General features: G+C 45.0%; 2 protein-coding genes across 7 annotated transcripts in view; one reads left to right on the top strand and one right to left on the bottom strand.

Moving 5' to 3' along the window:
• Positions 1–10,268, bottom strand: part of KIAA0825 (KIAA0825 ortholog) — a 1,025,579-nt gene extending 1,015,311 nt beyond the window's left edge. For 2 of the 4 annotated variants that reach the window (XM_029573174.1, XM_029573199.1), the window contains exon 1: positions 9,790–9,932. The gene's annotated coding sequence lies outside the window, so the exon portion shown is untranslated. Of the gene's footprint in view, positions 1–9,789; positions 9,933–10,182 lie in introns of those variants that run through there. The other 2 variants (XM_029573181.1, XM_029573190.1) reach the window with 2 other exon arrangements.
• Positions 9,961–12,985, top strand: part of SLF1 (SMC5-SMC6 complex localization factor 1) — a 358,950-nt gene continuing 355,925 nt past the window's right edge. For 2 of the 3 annotated variants that reach the window (XM_029573230.1, XM_029573211.1), the window contains exon 1: positions 9,961–10,162. The gene's annotated coding sequence lies outside the window, so the exon portion shown is untranslated. The other variant, XM_029573221.1, reaches the window with a different exon arrangement.

Below are 12,985 nucleotides of genomic sequence, written 5' to 3'. Positions count from 1 at the left end.
ATATCTTCCGATGAACAGTGTTTACGGAAGGCAATGGTCTTACTGGAGGGAAAGGCTGTATTTTGTGAGTGTGAGCTTGTGGTTGGGGTGTTGGTAGAAAGGTGGGCATTAATAATAAAATGATCGGACCAGGGGAGGAGGTCGAGGGTGTGACTGTCTTTATGAGTGGGAGAGGTGATAAGCTGTTTAAAGCCTAACGCCTGGAGGGTGATCAATAAGGTGTGATAGGGCTGCTGGTGTGATAGGGCTGCTGTCCACATGGAGGTTGAAGTCTCCGAGAATGAGTGCTGGGGTGTCCAGTTTAATGTTGTTTGCCTCATTTATGCCCCTCAAGGAGGGGCATAAATGAGGCAGATCTGCAGAGCCTTAGATTTAAATAGACCGATTTCTAGACTGGAGGGTGGATGTGAGGGGTGGTGCTTGAGGTTGAGGTGTTTTCTGGCGGCTAGGAGTAAACTTCCCCCTCTTTTCTTGAGACGTGGAATAGAAAAGATATCGTAGGTCTGTAAGAGGAGCTGATTGATAAATACATGGTCTGTGTCTTTTAACCATGATTCCGTAATGGCACATATGTCAGGTTTGGTGTCAGTAAGTAGGTCGTGGAGAATGGGAGCTTTTTTAAGGATGGATTGAGCATTGAATAGAGATATGACTAAGCTAGGCCTAGAAATTGGGTGAGGGGCGTAATCATGATGGGCGCTAGCGATCTGTGAGAGGTAAAGGGGTGAGTGCTAGTACTATTGGTTTTGGGTCGGCAGGTGTGTGGCAGAATAGGGATGGTCAGACGGCACATTTCAGGGGGGGGGGGAGCCCTGTCAGTATGTGGGGGGAGGAGTAAGAGGAAAGGAGGGGGCGATAGTAGCTGGGTAAGCTATCAAAGCTAGTTATGGGGGGACAGAAAGTTTCTGTCTCTAGGGGGATGAGGTCTGGGGTGGGAGAGGTGGAGGGTAGTTCGAGGGGGAGAGGGTCAGGGTGCGGCGATAGGAATGGGGCAGATGGGGCAAAAGAGAGTAGGCCCTAAGTATGGCCCGAAGTGGATGCATGAAGGGGCGCACTAAGGGGCAGGCCCCTTAGGGCATGCTCCTTCGGCGCCGCGCGTCGCGCGCACGCAGAGAGCAGCCCTGCATTAAAGGGCTTTTTTTTTTTTTGTTTGCTCCTCCCTCTCAGGCGCTGACGTCAGCGCAGCTCCTACCTGCTATAGGTTGATTGCACGGAGCTCAGGGAGGGGGAGGGCAGCATGGCCTTAGGATCCGTCGGCTGGGCAGGTGTCTGGGCGGGCTGGATCGGTGGCCTGTGCGTTCGGAGGGCTGCAGGCTGGATCGGGTAAGTTGGGTCCGGTGGCGAAGAGAAAGCCCCGCAGAGAGCAGCCCTGCTTTAAAGGGCTTTTTTTTTGTTTGCTCCTCCCTCCCAGGCGCTGACATCAGCACAGCTCCTACCTGCTACATAGCACCATTAATGGTGCTACATGGCATGACAACAGTAATAAAGTAAAGATACATGAGGTCACAAGTTTTAAGTTAATGAACAACACTGTGACATCGGCCCTGCAGGCATAAACATGTCCTGCTCAAATTGATTGCCCCTGAGGCAGCTCTATACACTAGAGCGAAACTCGGCTAGAGTCGGGCATGTTTCAATACAAGGCTTTTTCCATCATCCGATTCTTGTTTTCTTCACTGTTACACAGCCAACTGGATCGGTTTCCACTTCGCTTTTTGAATTTATTCCATACATTGTATTCTTGTTTCTCCCCCATTTTATGGAATATATGTTACAAATAATGTGAATATTGGTTGCAATTATTTGAGAGAAGTTTGCTGATTTGTACCACATTTTTCTTGTATTTTCATGGTTAACTACTGAAGAAAATAATAAAAAAGAAAAAAAAAAAAGAAACACAAGTTTCCAAGTCAGATATTTCATATGGCTACTATCCATGGGTTCAAAGGGTAGAAGCATCAGCTGCTCCAAAACCAGATATATATCCCAAGGGACTGGAATCTTTGTCACAGGTGGCCTCAATTTTAGGATCCTTTTCATGAATCTGGACACCAGAGGATGGTTCGAAACTGGCAGGCTATTGAATGAGTGATGATATGCTGTTATAGCACGTACATGGACCCTGACAGATGCCATAGCCAACCCTGCTAGGTAGTGTGTATGCAAGTAGTCCAGCAGAATGGGTCAACTCCCTCTCATCACACCAGGTCATATAACGCTGCCATTTACCATGGTAGATTTTCCTTGTGGAAGATGTCTTGGATCCCTGCCGTCAAATAAATGTGGTCTAATACTCTCCTTTCAATCTCCAAGCTGTAAGAAGAAGTGAGTTAGCAGATCCACGCTATATCCTAATGAGATAGGAGTGATGGATAGTTGAACTAGATAGACATACCAAGGTTGTCTTGGCCACACCACAGCAATGTCTTGGCCACACCACAGCGAAGAATTTCTGGATCATCTTGGATATGAGCGGTATCGGGGGATAAGTGTAGTAGAGTCTCTCCTTCCATGGAATAATTAATGCATCCTAGGCGCATCACTACCAGCTTGGATAGACCAAGCAAAAAACGCTCAAAAACTTTCCTATGGTGCATTGTCACAAAGAGGTCTATGCATGGGAACCCCATGTCGCGAAGATATCGTCCGCTACCCCTTGGTTGAGAGCCCATTCGTGGGGTGGAATATCCTGCTGAGTTTGTCTGCCTCCGTGTTCAGAATCCCTGGGAGATAGGTCGCTTGCAATGAAATGGAATGTGCCTCTGCCCATTCCAGGACCTGGATCACTTCCCTGCAGAGGATCCAGGAATCTGACCCTCCTTTCTTGTTTATGTAAAACATAGCCACCTGGTTGTCTGTGTGGATCATTACGTCCTTTCCCCGAAGATGGTCTCGGAACGTATGGAAGGTGTTCTTTATCACTCATAACTCTAGCAGATTTATTTGCTGAGATCTCTCTGACGGAATCCATAGACTTTGAGTCTTTATGCACCTCAAATGACCTCCCCAACCTTTTGTTGTCGCATCCGTGGTCAGAACAAAGTTGGTGTCCAGGGCTGTGGAACAGGGCTCCCATAGAAAGGGTTGGCAGGGACAGCCACCATAAAATGTCCCTCTTCACTACTCAGGTCAGTGTCACCTTTCTGAATAATGGCTGAGTAAACTGGGTCCATTGGGATATGAGACCCCATTGTAGGTGGTGCATATGCAGACAAGTCTGCACACTACAATAGAGCTGCCGCCATATGGTCTAGCAGGGTTAAGATTTAATGTGCCAAAGGACGTGCACAGATTTTTTTTAAACTGTGTTACTGGAATGCAAAAGGTTTTAGCTCTTTCTTCTGGGAGGTAAGCTTTCCCAATGATGGAGTTTGTGGTGGCCCCTATGAACTGAAGAGTTTGTGTCAATTGAAGGCTGGATTTCTTGTAGTTTATTATGAATCCTGGAACTTCTAAACAATTTATCGTGTCCAGCAAGTATGTTTGGAGAGTGGTTGCTTCCAAAGACACCAGAAGCCAAATCATCCAGGTAAGGAAATAGTTGAATTCTCCTTCTCAGGTGGGCCACCGCTAACACTAAACATTTTGTGAAAATGCTCGGGGCAGATGAAAGTCCAAAAGGGGAGAACCTTGTAATGGTAATTCCGCGTATTGACCTGGAAGCACAGGTAACGTCATGAAGAACGGTGTATTGGTATGTGGGAGTAAGCATCCTTGAGATCCAGTGAGTACATCCAATTGTTGGGTTGCAGGAAAGGCAAAATTGATTTGAGGGATGCCATCTTGAACTTCTCCCTCTGAATAAACTTGTTGAGGGCCCGCAAATCCAAAATTAGGCATAGGCCTCCTGTTTTCTTTGGAATGAGGAAGTATTGGGAGTAGAAACCTTTGTTGCGTCAGTGTGGAGGCACCGCTTCTATTGCCTGCTGAAATATTGAGTCCACTTCCCTTTGCAACAGTTGTGCTTGCATGTTGTTTCGTACTGAGGGAACCCGATACAGTAGAGATGGATTTGTTTTGAAGTTTAGCCTGTACCTTGAGCGGATGATGCTTAATACCCAATGGTCTGATGTAATTATTTTCCAAGAGTTTTAGAATTCGGATGGTCCGCCCCCCACTGGTGATGGTAGCTGCGGCCAGGCCCTCCTCAAAAACCTTGCTGTCAATGGTAGCCTCTTGATCTATTCCTGGGTTGTGCCTGTTACAGCTGCTGGTACGCTGGTAGGGTTTGCACGGCCTGAAGGGGAGTCTTTGCTAATAAGACTTCTTGTAGGCCGGGTAATACTTTCTGGTTGAGGACTGTTGCTCTGCTGGGGAAGCTAGGGACAAGACCGCCACGTTCTGTTCTTTAAGCTGGGATACGGTTTCCTGCAGCTTGTCCCTAAGCAGGTTGTCTCCTTTACAGGGCAGATCTGCCAACTTCTCACGTATGGTACTGGCATGCAACCAGGCTATTCTCAGAGCCACTATGGAGCCCGCTGATGTATGGGCTATTTCAAACATCTTGTACACTGTTCGAAGGAGGTGATGCAAGTCCTCTTCCAGATCCGTTAAGAATTGACGGTCCAAGCGTGATGTGCAGTTTTAGGGATTGTAAACACTCATACAAGTATTGAGTGGTATAGAATTGGTATTGTTGGATTTAAGCATTCAATATCGCTGCCTGGAAGGTTCTGCATCCAAACTCATTAAGTATCGATTGCCCTTACCAGGCAGGGTATTTGAGTGTAGCCACGACTTTTTGACTTTTTCATGGCTGATTCCACAACTACCGAAGCACAGAGTAGTTGTACAGTTCCATAGTATGGGGATTTCCTCATCCTGAAGTTCAAATCAGTTTTCCTGGACGTTGCTGGTCCTGAGAAGATTCCCATGCCTTGTCCATTACCGTATCAAGGACTGAATAGGAGGGTAAGGCTGTACGCTCGGCTGGGTCTTCAAAGATCTTCAAGATCCCCAAGACCTCCAATCTTGGATCTGGCACCTTTTTGGTTTTAATTAAAAAAAAAAAAAGTGTCCCAACCTTCTTAATAAACAGAGTAGGACAAGTCTTCTAGGGGTAAAGACGGTTCAGGTGGTTCCTCCAGCAGGTCTGATAGGATTCCCATGGAGAAACCCGGTGAAGTAAATGGAGTCCCGGGGCTCCGAAGTTGATTGTGAGGATAATTACGGCTGGGGGTCCACCACCTCGTCTTGTGGGCTGTGATCATCCTGTGTGGGGGATGGGGAATCCCTCTCAGGAGAAAGTTCTTTAGCCAGGTTGGGGGGGGGGGGGGGGCTAGGTGGTCGATGTCGCTGCCTGTCACTTTCCAGAGACATGAAAAAATTACTCAGAATTGCGGAGATTTGAGAAAAATTGCTTGCGAAGCTAGTCCTCCTTCCACAGAAACCTATTGCCTCTTCTTCTGAGCAGAGGGTGTGACTCCCTCATGCCCCTTGCCGCCTTGGAATTAGATACTTTGGATAGTGGAGGCACTGTGTCTACGAGGATTGAGGAATCAGGGGCCCCTACTGCGCTCTGTTGGCACCTGGTCCCTGTGTCAAAGTCTGTCTCTTTTTGTTAGGGGCTCCTGTAACTGAGGCGAGTGCATCTTCCTCTTTGACACCGAAGATATGTCCGAATAAACTCTTTGGGATGATCTGGAAGAATCCAGTGAGTGATGGTCATCCAAGAGTGGTTCAACATTGGGAAAACCCCGGCTCCAAGAGCTCCTCTGGCGAGAACACAACTTGAGGATCATGCTCTGGCTCTTTCTTGTGGGAAGCCTGCTTTTGGGGAGGCTTGTGCTTGCGCACAATCTCTTCCTGTCATGGGCTAAATGCCTTCTATCTATGATGTACACCTTATAGTGTGTTTCTATGTCATTTTCTTTTTGGGAAGCATCTACATCAATATGAGTGGGACTTGTGATGTGTCATGTGCTTCACTCTGCAGTGCATTTTTGCGTCATGCGAGATCTTTTTCGACACATGCATTGACTTACCTGGAAGGCTACAACTGATCCCAGACAAAAAAGAAATTTAAAAAGGAGCTAAAAACATGGCTCTTCAAAAACGAATACAACTTAACCTAATTCAATTAGAAGAAAGGAGTCTCTAAATTGACATTTAATGAACTAAACAATCACATTCTCAAAAAATTCCCACTCAGATACACTCAACCTAAAGTGAAGAGCGATTACATATGCATACTCTATGTCATGATAAGTGCAAGGTAATGCATATAGGGAAAAATAACCCATGTATAGTTACAAAATGTTAGGTTCCATATTAGGAGCTACCACCCAAGAAAGAAATCTAGGCATCATAGTGGATAACACATTGAAATCATTGGCTGCTGATAGATGATTCACGGCAAGGCGACAGACTGTTCACCAGCATCGCAGAAAGCTACGTTGAGACGCTTCATCATAGCCAAACAAGATTGACTCATAATACCTTCTGTGCCGGCAAGAATTATATCTGACTCCCTGAAGAAGGAGGTTTTCTCCGAAACACTGCGTGTCAGACAGCGTTGTATTTTCCTTACCCAGCCGGATTACATTTGGTTTGCTGCACTTGTGCTCTCACCTGTAAAATTTGGACTGGAGAGCTTTATAAGTGTATATCGATTCAGCTTCAGACACGGAAGCGTTTAAAAAAAAATGCCTCACTGTGACCAATGATTAAAAAAAGGTCCTTGACGCTGAAAGCTTTCTTAAGCCTGTAGCCCCTTGGGCACCTTATATGAGGTCACTTTGAGTCTTTACTTAAATTTCTTTCCCACTACACAGTATACAGGATTTGTTATCAGTGATTTCCTGATTATCGTGGATTCCAGATTTGTTGGAGTTAAATTTCCAGCATAAAATCTCTTGGATGGGCACCTACACCTGAACAAGAGCTCTCCATGGAAGGCACCTACAACTTAACAGAATGCCAGAGTCAGCATGCACAATGACAAAATTTCAACTAATGATGCCATCCTTAGAGAGCTTATGCTGATAATTTAATTCTTGGATCTGAGATACAGTAAACTCACTTTTCTGGTACCATGTTATTCTACTGCTGTGTCCAATGTGGTAAAAGCAGCTAGACACCACCACAATGGGTACAGCAACAGAATAAGACTGGCCACCAGAAACGTGGGTCTACTCCACCTCAGACCCAAGAGTTAAATTTCCAGTGTTGTGCCAGCCGAAGAAATTTCAATTCCCTTCAGCCATACACAGACACACCCCAACACTTGCCCCCCCCCCCCCCTTTACCACTCACATACACACTATCACCCCACCCACTGGAGGGAAAAAAAAAGGATGCATAGTGTAGTGCGCAAGGGAGAAGAGTGTGTACACACAGACATATCCCCTGATGCATAGTGCCAATCTCACATGCAAGGCCATTGTACTACAGTGTCAGTATATACTGTTCAGCTGTAGATACTTGCTTCATTGTGGCAAGGCTGACAAAGTCAAAGTGTAAGCTGTCTGGGGTGGGCACCTACAGCTGAACAGCACGTCCTGGCACTGTGGCATAATAGCCTTGTATGACTGGAGATGATGCATAACTTCTAGTAATGGGGACAGTATAGTTATTTAAGTGCATGTTTTATTAGGTGTTAAGTCAATGGATCAGATTGTTTTATTTCTTATATTTTATTGTATAATAACACATTTATTGATTTGATGTATTCTAATTTGTAAACCGCTTTAATTTTAAATACAAGGTAAAATTGTTCTTATCAGATCATTTTTTTTTCTTGAATCCTGCTAGACCAGTCCATTACACATAGCATTCTCCCTGTTCCACAGTTGTTGAAAACAGATGACCCCACGCTTGTCAAAGGAGAGTAGCCGAGGGGTCCTTGCCAGTAGCCTACTGTCAAAGCAACCATAAGAGGATCCTTTTTTAACCCCTTCTCTTCATGAAGATTTTTTTTTAAATTATCCCTTGAGGTTTTTCACCAGCGGGAGAGGTTTAAGAGGGAAGAGCATGCAAGAGAATGAGCCAAATTCAAGCATCAGAGAGTTCCTGGGCCTTGAACTGGTCTAATAGAATTCAAGGAGAGAAAGTCATTAATAAGAACAATTTTAGTTTCCTTTTCACCTGCTAGACCAGCCATTACACTTGGGGTATACAAAAGCTACTTTTTAAGCTGGGTGGGAAGCAGGACTGCTTTAATGACTTCAAATCCAAAGGCTGACTCCTTCATTTGTACATCCATTGAGAAAGAATGCAGGGATGACCATGTGGCCACCCTGCAGATATCACCTGAGGAGACAGACAATGCTTCTGTTCAGGATGTAGACTGCACCCTTGTAGAATGAGCACAGAGCACCTCTGGCACTTGTCTGCCCTTAAATAGTCAGGCTGAGGTGACTTCTTTAATTCATCTTGCTCCTGTTGTCTTGAACGCTGTTTTTCCTTTTTACGGGCCCCCAAACAGCATGAACAGATGATCCAATTCCTAAAGGGTTTCATCACTTTCAAGTATCTTAATATGATGCGCTGCACATCTTGGAGGTGCAGTCTTTATCTTTGTATTTTTTCTTCAAAAGGCTGGTAATGGCAATGTCTGGTTGAAACAAAAGGGGGAAAACTACTTTTGGCAGGAATGAGGGTACCGGCCTAATGGTGTCTGAAGATAGGGAAAGCAGCAAGTACGGCTCTCTGCAAGAAAAGACCTGTAACTCTGAGATGCAACTGGCAGAGCAGATGCCTTTAAAAAAACTCTGTTTTTGCTAGTTAAGAGAGATCTGAAGGGTTGACCTATCTCCTTTAACCTTTTAGGAGGCACATCACATCCAGATCTGCTGCTACTTGGATGCCTCTAATTTGGCCCCTATAGCATGAAATGCCTGCTACTTGCACCCTCTGTAAGTTTAGTGCTACGCCTGTATCCAAACTCTTCTGCAGGAAGTTTAGAATCTGTGGAACATCTGACTTCCATGGTGATGTCTTATTCTCTCGGCAGTAGGCTTTAAATATTCTGTTTTCTCCCTGTATATTGCTTTTTTCCTTTTGCCTATTTAGTTTAATTTGCTCATTAGAGACCCTTGGTTCTCCCCCATTTCCTCGTACTGGTTCAAATAATTTCTACTTTTTGGGGCTAGTCATCTCTTTTTACTTATTTGATTTTCTATGATGCTGATTTCTGGTGACAAGCCTGATTGCCATCCAGTTATATAAAATTCAATAAAATAAAATAAAAAAGTTAAAACGTTACTAAATTCCTGAATTCACCTATGTATTTTAAGGAAGGCTCAGTAAGTAAAACCCGCTTCACTAACAGTGTCCAAGCACAGTGACTATCAAGGGAGCTTCCATGCAGAAGTGTAGCTTGTCTACTTAGATTTGAGGGGCGGGTGAGGGAAACAACGGGTAGGGAGGGAATGCCGCACTAGCACCTGAAGCACGGAGGGGACGTGCCACTTTCGCTCCTAAACTACATCTAGGCTTGAATGCTTCTGGACCCACAATAGCATTCTCAGGCTTCACGTTCCCATGGCAACCGCAGGCCAACAGTCCTTCAGTTGCAGAGATGGGCTTATTCCGTTACTGTACGCGCAAGAACCGAGTGCTGATTCCTCCCAAGACCCTATTCTCACCGCAACTCTCGAGCTTGCTACACTCAAACCATCTTCTGCACCCCTTACTCTTTCACTAACACTCGGGCCTCTCACCTCCAACCAACCAAACCTCACTCCCCAACAGCGTTCCAGAGGCGCCGGCGCACATTCACACTATCACGCAAGTACAGTCTTAAACTAAAAACATTATCTACAACAAAGATAATTAAATATTTCTTACCACTCAACTTATTTTATCAGAGTCCAACATTGTTTCAAAACACAAATCTTGCTTGCGCTCTATATAACTGCAAAACAGTAAGCTACGAGTCGCAACAGCCCACAAAGCGCATGCGCAACTTTATTAGTCACTGCGGGACCGGAAGCAGCAGTAGGAGTCCAGCAGCCTCTAGTCAAGCCCCTCAGTCTACTCCCACCCAGCTCCGCCTTTTCACGGTGTCTGCAAAAACTGAACATGGCAGTAAGGAGGGAGTCGTGACTCGTCAGTGACAGCGCGGTGAAAAAAAAGGCTGTAGAAAGAAACGCATTTAAATTTAAAAAGCGACCCAATTTGGCGGGAAAATTGCTTTTTTGGCAACAATGATCTAAGCAATGTAAGTGAATAACATCTTACCAATGCTTTTCGTTGCCACGATTCACGCTCAAAGAATTGCCTCAATTAGGTGTCATTTTGCCGGTTACCGGCTGAATGGTTCTGGCGGGTCGGCTGTTAGGGCTGCTGCTGATTGGGCGCGCGCCGAGTTCAAGGGGCGGTGCGACGAGGAGGAGGGCAGAGAGCGAGTAGGCGCTGTTAGGTAAGTGGTACTTACGGATGGGTGACTTGAGGGTTCTGCGGGTAGCGGGAGAATAAATTAAAAGGAACGAGCGTTGTTATCTAACGAATATCCTCAGCAGTGGATGTTTTGATTGGCAGAAAACGTTTAAGCTGGTTTGAAGTAAAAGTTTATTTTCGTGCACTCACATGGACTAAAAGGGCAACTACCTTATTTTATCCCAGAATTTTGGAAGGAGACTTTAATTGTTAGTATGTTCCTTTGAACTTAGATAATAGACTTGTAAGAAAAATATATAAATAACAATGAAAGAGTAAACTCAAGTATTTATGAATGAAGCATTTTTCCATAAAAATGAAAATGGGAAAAACTCTCTAGTACATCACGCCCTATTAGACTGTCTTTAGATGTAACATAGAAGAAATTCATGTTCCAGAGACTTGATTTTGGGGTTCTGTATTTCTTCTCATTTGTCTTTTTTTTTTCTAAACTGGTTATGACTATCAACAAGAAGTCATGAATATAGCCATAACGCATGAATGGCATCATCTGTTTGTGCCGACATGGACACAGCTGGCACAGTTCAATAAAGACTGCTGATCATGTGCATGGATAAGTCTAAGAAGACAAAAGTTAGCAGATTCAAGCTCTGCATCTGTGGATGCTGGATGACTCTGTGTTTGGATGTTCCCCTAAGGTGCAGTAAGACCATGCCTGAAAGATTGAGGTCCAAAAGAAGGCAGTAACAAGTAAGATCTGAAGCCTTGGTGCAAGTCTGAGCAGCGGAGCTACTCCTCATCCAGGAGCTCTTCTTCCTTTCCACCTTTTTGCTGGTTTCTGGATCTTGCTCAGGTTAGGAGTTGAGTAAGGGGTAATGCTTCAAGAAGAGCTCCTACACATCACGAGGGACTCTCATTTGGGCTATTCCTACTTGGAGTAAAAAAAAACTGGTTGGCGCAGTGACTGGGCTAGTCCTCAACACTGGGTATCTACGAAGATTCTATCTTATTTCAGGGCACCAAGATATTTATTTTGTCAGCACCCAGGGCTGACAAAAGTTCTGTCAGAGTCATTGGCACAGAGCTCATATTATAAGGCATAAAAGCAAGTAAACAGTGTTTCCGTAGATAGCAGGATGAATTAGCCATGCTATCTGGGAGCGTCGGTGTGACCGGGAAGTAGGCAGTTTCACTCAGGTAGTTACAGAGTTTTAACTCTGCGACTGTGCGGTCGTCTTCCCGCGCAAAACCTTTTCTCTCCTCAGTCTCTTTGTAACCAAGCGAGGTGTATGGTAAGTAAGTGTAGAGTAGTCATGGACTGTCTAGGGAGGTGGGAGGGATCACATGGCTTGTTCATCCTGCTATCTATGGAAACACTGCTTACGGTAAGCTAACTTGCTTTTTCCCGTCAATAGCAGGGCTGAATTAGCCATGCTGTCTGGGAGTCCCAAGCTCCCGGGTTGTGTCCCTATAGTAAGTATATGGAGGTCTGGACTACAACCCTTAAGCTGAGTAGACAGTCCTAAGTAATGGTAAGATTTGACAAGACTGCAGTACCTAGTTTGACGTCTGTAGAAGCTTGCTTGTAAATGCAGTAGTGTGACGTGAAGTTATGAAGAGAAGACCAAGTTGCTGCTTTGCAAATGTCTATTAATGGTACTTTTCGTAAATGGGCAACTGAGGTTGCTGTGGCACGTATTTGGTGCGCTTTTGGTTTGCTGTTAAGCTTGGCAGAGCATTTATTATATCAGAATTCTATGCAATGGCACAACCAGTTCGCTATGGTTCTTTTAGAAACAAGTTGACCTGGGTTGTTTGGATTGAAGGAAAGGAATAATTGAGATGGTCTGGATGGAGAGTGGGTTCTCCGCTTGTAATAAGCCAAAGCTCTTTTGCAGTCCAATGAGTGCAGGAGTTTGTCCCTGTCATTAAGATGCGGCTTTGGTTTGAAGATGGGTAATGTAATTGTTTGATTGATATGAAACGGCGTAACGACCTTTGGAAGGAAAGAAGGGTGAGGCCGCATAGTGACTTTGTCGTGGTACAATTCCAAATAAGGAGAATAGTGAACTAAGGCTTGCAGCTCACTAACTCTCCATGCAGACGTAATTGCTACAAGGAATACTGTCTTCCAGGTCAGATATTTTATGTGGCAGGAATCGAAAGGCTCAAAAGGAGGAGCCTTGAGTTGCTCTAACACAACATTCAGGTCCCATGGTATGGGTGGTTTTGTCAATGGTGGTTTTAAATATAGCATGCCTTGCATGAATCTGGAGATGAGAGGATGATTAGCAATAGGAAGACCTTCATAGCAGTGATGAAAGGCTGCAATGGTGGTGATGTGTACTCGAACAGAAGCGTATGCTAAACCGGAAAGGTAGAGCGTATGGAGGTATTCCAGCAGTGGGGTTGCTGTGGATGAGAAAGGATCTAGTTGTCCCGGTGCACACCATTCCGTGTATCGGCGCCATTTCCCTGCATAGTTACGTCTAGTAGAGGGTTTTCTTGAGGCAATCAGTACGTCCTCTAGGTATGAAGGAAGGCCCAAGTGGGTTAATACACTCCTTTCAATCTCCATGCTGTCAGATGGAGGGATTGGTGCATTGGATGGAGGAGTGTGCCTCCCTCCTGAGTCAAGAGATGT

Source organism: Rhinatrema bivittatum, chromosome 1 (genome assembly GCF_901001135.1).
Source record: "Rhinatrema bivittatum chromosome 1, aRhiBiv1.1, whole genome shotgun sequence".
Taxonomy (NCBI): domain Eukaryota; kingdom Metazoa; phylum Chordata; class Amphibia; order Gymnophiona; family Rhinatrematidae; genus Rhinatrema; species Rhinatrema bivittatum.
This window is presented reverse-complemented; position numbering and strand designations above follow the sequence as displayed.